At 53.2% G+C, this 8045-nt stretch overlaps 1 long non-coding RNA gene across 1 annotated transcript; it reads right to left on the bottom strand.

The window, feature by feature from the left end:
- Positions 1-2799: 2799 nt before the first annotated feature.
- On the bottom strand, positions 2800-3818 carry LOC135408058 (uncharacterized). Its single transcript, XR_010427209.1, has 3 exons — positions 3794-3818; positions 3343-3472; positions 2800-2904 (listed from the first exon to the last, which is right to left on the bottom strand). It is a non-coding gene; the product is annotated as an uncharacterized LOC135408058 (long non-coding RNA).
- Positions 3819-8045: the final 4227 nt, after the last annotated feature.

Here is an 8045-nt window from a genome sequence, read left to right on the forward strand (position 1 = left end):
ATGCTTACAGGCTGTTCTTAAAAGCTGGTATAAAAGTCTTACCACACATCCAGAGAGAGCAATCCAGAGTCCAGCCTGTCCCACCATTCCCAGCAAGGCAGTTCATGGGCTGTCTGGGGCTCAGGGAGGAGTCAGGGGGCTTCTTTTCTTCCTTCCTGCTTTCCAGATTTCCTCCTTCCAAAGCAAAGGCTTCTTGGCTTTCCTTGCTCAAGCAGATGCAGCAAAGGCCATCTTTGCAATCCAATACTGGAAACTGCTCGAGGTTGTCATTTAAGGTGGTTTTCTCAGGTCCTGCACTAATCAATCATCCTGGCCATTGGTTTCTTGGCAGGTTCTTGCATTCACATCCTACAAACAAACCAGGATGAGCAAATTTAGCTGTTACTGCAACCAATCCAGTCTGGCATTCTGATTTTAAAGGATACTGGGTTTGCCTTACCCATATAGATCCCACATTAGGAGTAATACCTACAGGTTCTGCCCTCTTCCACTCTCCTGCAATTCCACTGGCCAACACCACAGGAACAACTGCAGCTGCCACTTCAGTCGGGACCTTGCTGCTGACAGGAGTTATTCCCTGCACAACAAGAGCTGCTGCTTGGACACATTTAGTTTCAGCAATTACAGTTTCAATATCCCCAGTTTTCTATTTCATTGCTGCCTCAACTTTTCCACTCAATCTCTTCCTAGCAGAGGTTTGGGTGAGTTTGGCAAACAGACAAACTCAGGAATTCCCCAATGTTTTCCCAGTTTAACCCCTGTCACACCAATCACCTTAACACTGCCAGTCCTTAATTCTCCCTCTACTGGGTTAAGGCCTGAGGAAGTTGGACCTGTGTCTGACCAGGACAAGTGCAAACCAAATGCTGGGGACTGGAACACACACCTGGCACTCCTGCAGCTCTTACCATTACATTCAAGAGAAAATAGTGAATTGTACCATCACTGCTCATTTCTTCTGTACCACACCAACATCATTCCAGGCCTCTCACTGCCAACCCTATGCTTCTCCCAGCAGCTCCAGTGGCACCAAAACTTGTCCTGAAGGCACAAAGGCTCCTTTTGGGAGCACCATGACCCACCCAGACTGTAGCACTGGAATTCCATCTCCTGGACAAGCTGGGAGAAGCAGGGAAGAAAAACAAGGACCTTACAGGTCAATTGGGGGCACCTCTTCATCCAACAGCAGCTCCAAGAAAGGTACTGAGTCAACACCTCACCAAAGACACAGGAAAACAACTGCCAACACCTCGACAATCACTTCAGTTTTCAACTGATAAAGCAACACTGAAGAAAAGCTTTTCAGACACTTGGCAAGACTCCATCCCACTTTAACCAGTGTGTGGGACTTGTTCCCAGCCTCCTGAGGTTCATTTCCCACCTCACTCAGGGCTGCAGTACACCTGGTTCTACACACACACACAGGGAGCTGCTGCTCCTGCATTCCAGTCTCCTGGTTCCCCTTGCAACTCCTCCAGCTGTTTGCCCAGCTCTCCAGTGCCCATTCCTTTGCCCACTGCACTTGTTCACAGCCCCAGGGCTCCCAGGGCCACCCTGGGCTCTCCCCTGCCCTGACACTCAGGGCCCTTTCCCAGCCCCGACTCCATCCAGCACTGACCCAGCTGCTGCACCTGCAATTCTCCTGCTCCTGCCCTCCCTCTGCCTGCAAAACACCCCTGCCAGCTCCTGCATCCCACCTCTTACCTCCCAGACAACAAGAGCTGCATCCTCCTGGATCCTCCAGCTGGATGCTGCTGGCTCTGGGCAGCTCCCACCCTTCAGCAGGGGATGCCAAAGGCAGCTCTGGGGACTGGCCCCAGGGCAGGGACACACCCACTCTGGCTCACACCAACACTCAGCCAGCTCAGGCCTGGCTCTTCTGCCTGCAGGGCAACAAACAGCCAAGCAGGGACACTGGGACACTCCAAGGAAACAGGCAAAACAAACTCAGCAGCCTGGCACACCACAGCCCCCAGACCTGCCCAGGCTCCAGCTGCTGCACAGACCTGTGGCCACACAGGACCCAAACCCACCCCCAGCACAGACAACCCTGGGCAGGTCAAGCTGCTCATTCCCAACCACAACCAAACATCCAGTGCCACTGTCTGCCAGCCCCTGCTCCCAGCAATCCATCATCTTTCCCTTTTCCTTTCTTTACAGGTCCTTCCATTCACATTCTACTATCAAACCATGATCAGCAAATTTAACTGTTACTGCAACCAATCCAGTTTGGCTTCCTAATTTTAAAGGATACTGGGTTTGCCTTACCAGGAGAGACTCTGCCTTAGGGGTAATTCTTACAGCTTCTGTCCTTGTCCATTTCTTGGAATTCCACTGGCCCACACCACAGGAACAACTGCAGCTGCCACTTCAGTCAGGACCTTGCTGCTGACAGGAGTTATTATCCTTCTGTAAACACCAAACTGCTTCAATACAAACAATCCAGTGGACACTACAACTCCTTGGCACTTTCAGTGTAACCAGTGCAAGTCAGTTCCTAAGTTACACAAGGTTTTCTTCTCAAGTTGTAATTAATTAAGATATCAAAACAACAACAACTGTGAGATAAGAGATCCCCCCCAATGGTTCTACTTTTAGGAAACAAAAACCCAAACCCCCATCCCCAGTACTGCAATAGCTCAGGCTCCCAAAAAGGCCCAGGGGCTGGGCTGGGGCTTTTGGCTGCCCTGGAGCACAGGCAGGAACACGATGTCACCACCCCCACAGCCACAGCTGAGAACCCAAAGAGCAGCCACACCACCAGCTCCTGCCAGCCCTGCTGGGCTGGGCCGTGGGAGGAAGGGCACTGGCCTTTCTTCCTGCCTAGGAGCAAAGAGCCTCCTTGCTGAGCACTTCTCCTGCCAAGGGCATCAGCTCAGATGGGAAGTTCATCAAGTGCAACTTCTTGGAATGAGAAAGATACTTGTTCCCTGGACAATCTCTTTCCAACTGAACTCAGAAGTACACACTAGAAGTTCAGGTATTGTCTAAAATTTCTTACAAGAACCTCTGAGACACAACTGGTGAGTTTCAGAAGCCAGGCAATCTTGTATCCTATGCTCTTGAATCATTCCAGCCCGCCAGTTGTCCTGGCAATCAGTTCCCAAAGGGCACACAGAGCTATCTCCACTGCAGATGATGGGAGGGGTCAGCATTACAGGAGGATTCATTTCCTTCCCTGCATTCCTGTTCCACAGTCAGGACATTTTCCAACACTCATTACCATACACGCCTACACTTCGAAGGTCTCAGAGGGGCGTCACCGAGGGCCTTCCCAGGTCTGCTCTGTCTGGAGCCCTCAAAGTCCTCAGTGCCTGCCTGAGGAACCTCAACACAACTCACCTGCTTACACAGCAACTTGCTGCTGCTTGGCTGCTGCCTCACTTCCCTTCTTCCTTCTTTCTTCACCTCCCTTGCTTGGTCCCTTTCAATCCCTTGGCTCAGCTCTCTGCAGTTTCCAGGCTACATCCCACTGCAAAAAGGATCAGATCTTGTTACATCTCAACACTCAGATATCATTCCCCCTTTATTCTTGACACTTGGCCATCAGGCCAGTGTCTCATGATTTAAAGCATAGTTTGACTCCTCAGTGACAACAACAGCTACAGCCCTGAATCCTAACACAGGCTGAGACACAAACACGGATGGGAACTCTGAAGGATCCACTTTGTCCTGCTCACCAACCAAAAGGAGCTTTCTGAACTCAAGAATAACAGACCCCAGGTCCTTTTTCTGCAAATTTAGCTTCTATCAATGTGACCCACAAGACCTGGAAAGGCCCTTCCCACTTCACCTGCAGGGCTGGCAGTGCCACCACTGGACACGGACCCAGTGGCTGGGCAGGAACGGAGGGGCTGGGGCGTCCAATCCATCGGCCCAGGCGGCACCAGGAGTTCCTGGAGTTCCTGCAGGGGAGAGCCTCAAGACAACAAAGGATTAGGAAAAGGATCATTTTAAACTTTAATATGTGTATCTCCTGGAAGATGGGAGTTGGACAAGCCTACTGGTGCAACAAGGACACACTCAAGGCTATCTATTCAAAGGATCTACCACCACTCAAAACTATCACTGTTCTTCTTTCAGGGGGAACTCAGAAAACTCTGTTTGCCAAGAGCCTCCAAGAGGATTTCAGCTTTTGGGGCTCTCTTTAACTATTTTTCCCATCACTGTAGCTGGGACTATCACCTGCCCTACAGGGGGAACAGCCCACACAGTTCACTTGCAGGGATGCCATTAACTCAAAGTCCCTTCTCAGGGGGGTCACTGCACACCTTGGCCTTTGTTTGCCCTCCCCACCAAAGATGCTTCCAACAGTTCTGAGACATCTGGCAGACCCAGAGCTCTCCTCAGGGAATGCTTTAGCTGCTTAAAGGCTGCCCTTGCACCATCTAACCAAGGCAGCGAATGCTTACAGGCTGTCGGAAAAGTTGGCAGAACAGTCTTACCACACATCCAGAGGGAGCAATCCAGAGTCCACCCCATCCTACATTCCCAGCAAGGCAGTTCATGGGCTGTCTGGGGCTCAGGAGGAGTCAGGGAGCTTCTTTTCTTCCTTCCCGCTTTCTGGATTTTCTCCTGCCAAAGCAAAGGTTTCTTGGCTTTCCTTGCTCAAGCAGATGCAGCAAAGGCCATCTTTTCAATCCAGTACTGGAAACTGCTCGAGGTTGTCACTTACAGGGGTTCTCTCAGGTCCTGCACTGATCAATCATCTTGGCCACTGGTTTACTTGGCAGGTTCTTGCATTCACGTCCTACAAGCAAACCAGGATGAGCCAATTTAGCTGTTACTGCAACAATCCAAGCTGGCATTCTGATTTTAAAGAATACTGGGTTTGCCTTACCCATATAGATCCCACATCAGGGTAATACCCACAGGTTCTGCCCTCTCCCACTCTCCTGCAGTTCCACTGGCCCACACCACAGGAACAACTGCAGCTGCCACTTCAGTCGGGACCTTGCTGCTGACAGGAGTTATTCCCTGCACAACAAGAGCTGCTGCTTGGACACATTTAGTTTCAGCAATTACAGTTTCATTATCCCCAGTTTTCCATTTCATTGCTGCCTCAACTTTTCCAGTCCATCTCTTCCTAACACAGGTTTGGGTGAGTCTGGCAAATAGACCAACCGAGGAATTCCCTAATGTTTTCCCAGTTTAACCCCTGTCACACCAATCACCTTAACACTGCCAGTCCTTCATTCCCTCTTTGTTGTGTTAAGGACTGGGGAAGTTGGACCTGTGTCTGACCAGGACATGTGCAAACCAAATGCTGGGGACTGGAACACACACCTGGCACTCCTGCAGCTCTTACCATTACATTCCCGAGAAAACAGCCAATTGGACCATCACTGCTCATTTCTTAATCCCAGTCCCACACTGCTTTGGCACTTGGAGCACCACTTTTAGAACACAATTACAGTCCATTAGAGAGCTCCATGTCTAGCACGGACAGCTACCCCTGGGATACTCTCAGCAATGCCTGAATCCATGGCAGGGACCTTGCTTTGAGCTCCCAGGGCCGGGCACCCCAAGGATCTCCCCGAATAATCCTTTCGGTGCGCGCTGGAGTCCTCGGGGTGCCCCAACCCGGGGGGTACCAACAGCACTGTCCCTCCAGGGGGGCCCAATTTGGTCCTAAAATGCAGGGGGATCTTGCCTGTGTCCCAGACTGGTCCGGGGATCTGAGGCCCTTCCCGAGAAAATCTCGGTGCCGGCGTGAAGGGCCAGAGATCCTTGGAGCCACGGGAGAGCAGGCACAGAGTCCCTCCTGGGGGGCAATTCTGCTGCCTGAACTCAGCTCTTCAAAGAAGCCTCTAAGACTCAGCTGGTGAGTTTTAGAAGCCAGGCATTCCTACCCACTTTGAGATATTTTAAGAGCTTACTGAGTGAAAAAACATCAAGGTTTTTCAGGGACATCTGACCTCCCACAGACAGCTCCTTTCTCCTTTCAGTACAAAATTATTTTCATGGAATCATTTAATAGGGAGTGCCCAGGAACCCCAGACTGTGCTTTCCAGAACAGAAAATAAACAGAGGGAAGGAGCTTTGCACGAGTGTAACATACTCCAGAACACACCTGACTTTTGTTTTACTCTTTATGTTCAAATATAGCAGAAGATGAAAACTCCAGCAGGAGAGCTGGCACATTACCCATGGTACCCTCAAAGCCCCTCTCATGAGGGCTGTAGGAAAACTGCAGTTGTGCGAGTCCCTTTTGCCTGCAGATGGCTGGGGATCCTCTCCATCCACCTTGTGCTCTCCCAACAGCAGAAAGGGGAACCTCAGGGACACGGTGGCACTCGACATCCTGCTGAGAGAACAAGGAAACCTTTAGCATAAAGGTGAGTTGGAATCTAAAACTTCCTTTCCTGGGAAAGGAAGCTTGTGAAGCTTTGTGAAGCCTGCAACCAAGAGGGGGAAAATTTGCATCTCCTTTGGTGCAGGTGTCAACAGAGGCCAACAGAGCTTCCACCTTTTTCAGACAACCAGCCCCGCAGCCCTGCCACGGCTCCCCCGGGGTCACCCGGCAGGGAAGGGGCTTACCCGGCCCCCGCTGCCCAGCACAAGGCGCCCCTAAACGCCCCCCGGCTCCCCCGGTCCATAACCCAGCGGCCAAGGCGCTCTCCCCTCCGCAGCCCGGGCAGCAGCGGGGCACCACCCTCAGCCCTCACACACAACCGACCGCACCCGCCCCGCCGGCCCTTTATACCGCGGGCCGCCAGCGCTGCCCAATCAGCGCTCGAGCGCCGCCGCCCAATCCCAGCCCGCCTGGCCCTGCGGCCCCGCCCCGCCCGCTCAGCTGAGGGAGATCGGGAACTGGGGACAGGAACCTGCTGCTGGGGGAGAGCCTGGAGATGGAATTGCACACGGGCACCTGAAGCCCAGGCGATTTGCTTGCCTTGGCAAGGCCCTGTCACAGGAAATCTTGCTCCCTGTCACAGGAAATCTCTGTTTCCCTGCCCATCCCTGGAGACAGGTGGCCCCTAAAATCCCCGGCAATCAGGAAGCACAGGCTGGAGGAGCTGGCAGGACCCAGTGGCCGTGTGTGCTGTGTGACACCGTGTCCTGCAGCCCCACGGACCTGCACAGCAGGGACAGGTCCTGGCAGCGTTTCAGTGCCGAGGCCAAAGCTGGGGCTCAGGGACAGCTGGGGCACGTGGCAGCTCTGGGAATCTCTGCCATGGATGGCTGGGCATTCCAGGACTGCCTGCTGGGCAAAGGAGCTTCTCTGCAGACTGTGGAACCAACAGGTCTCATGGACTGTAGGAAGCCAGAACTGCTGCAGGACTGTAGAGGAATCTGGGTCAGAAGAGACAGTTCAAGGTCTCTAAGTCTGACCTCCTGCTCAGGCCACAGTCACCAATGGGATCGCACCGGGCTGCTCAGGGAGGGATCCAGTCATGGTTTGAAACATTCCACGGATGGGGATACCACAACCTCCCCAGGCAACCCGTTCCATGAGCGACTGTCCTGACAAAATACCTCCCCTCCTATGCGGTTGGCAGCAACAGCTGGGCTGGCAGGAGCAGAACCTCCCTGCTGGGCCATTCCCCAGCAGCCCAAGTGCCCTGCACAGGGCTTGGTGCGGAGGCCTGGGCGGCTCGTTCCTCCAGCTGGGCATTTTAGGAGCTGCCCTTGCCCCGTCACTGCCAAGTCCCTCTGGCAGTGGTGCAGCTCCTCAGCTGGAGTGCCTCTGAGGGACCCCCGGCCACGTTTCCCAGCAGCTGAAGGAAGGGAGGGTCACCCCCCAAGCTGGGCTGCCTTTCTCTCGCTGCCTTTTCCCCACCTTTACACTGCAGTGACAAGAGCTGCACTTTCCCAGGGAACGGGGCAGTGACAGGGCAGAGCAGCAGGCAGGAACCCCCTTCTTTTCTGCAGGCCACTGACTAACTGTGTGTGAAGGGACAGCGACTCTGGTACCAACTCCACCTCCCACTTCTTGTCACAGATCGATCTGAGGCACTTGTCAGGTCAATACCTGCTCTTTCCAGGAGCACCAGGCTTGTGGTCAGTGTCCTCATTGTAGCCCACGAATCCCTCTAGGTGTT

This window comes from Pseudopipra pipra, unplaced genomic scaffold (assembly GCF_036250125.1).
Source record: "Pseudopipra pipra isolate bDixPip1 unplaced genomic scaffold, bDixPip1.hap1 HAP1_SCAFFOLD_160, whole genome shotgun sequence".
Lineage (NCBI taxonomy): Eukaryota > Metazoa > Chordata > Aves > Passeriformes > Pipridae > Pseudopipra > Pseudopipra pipra.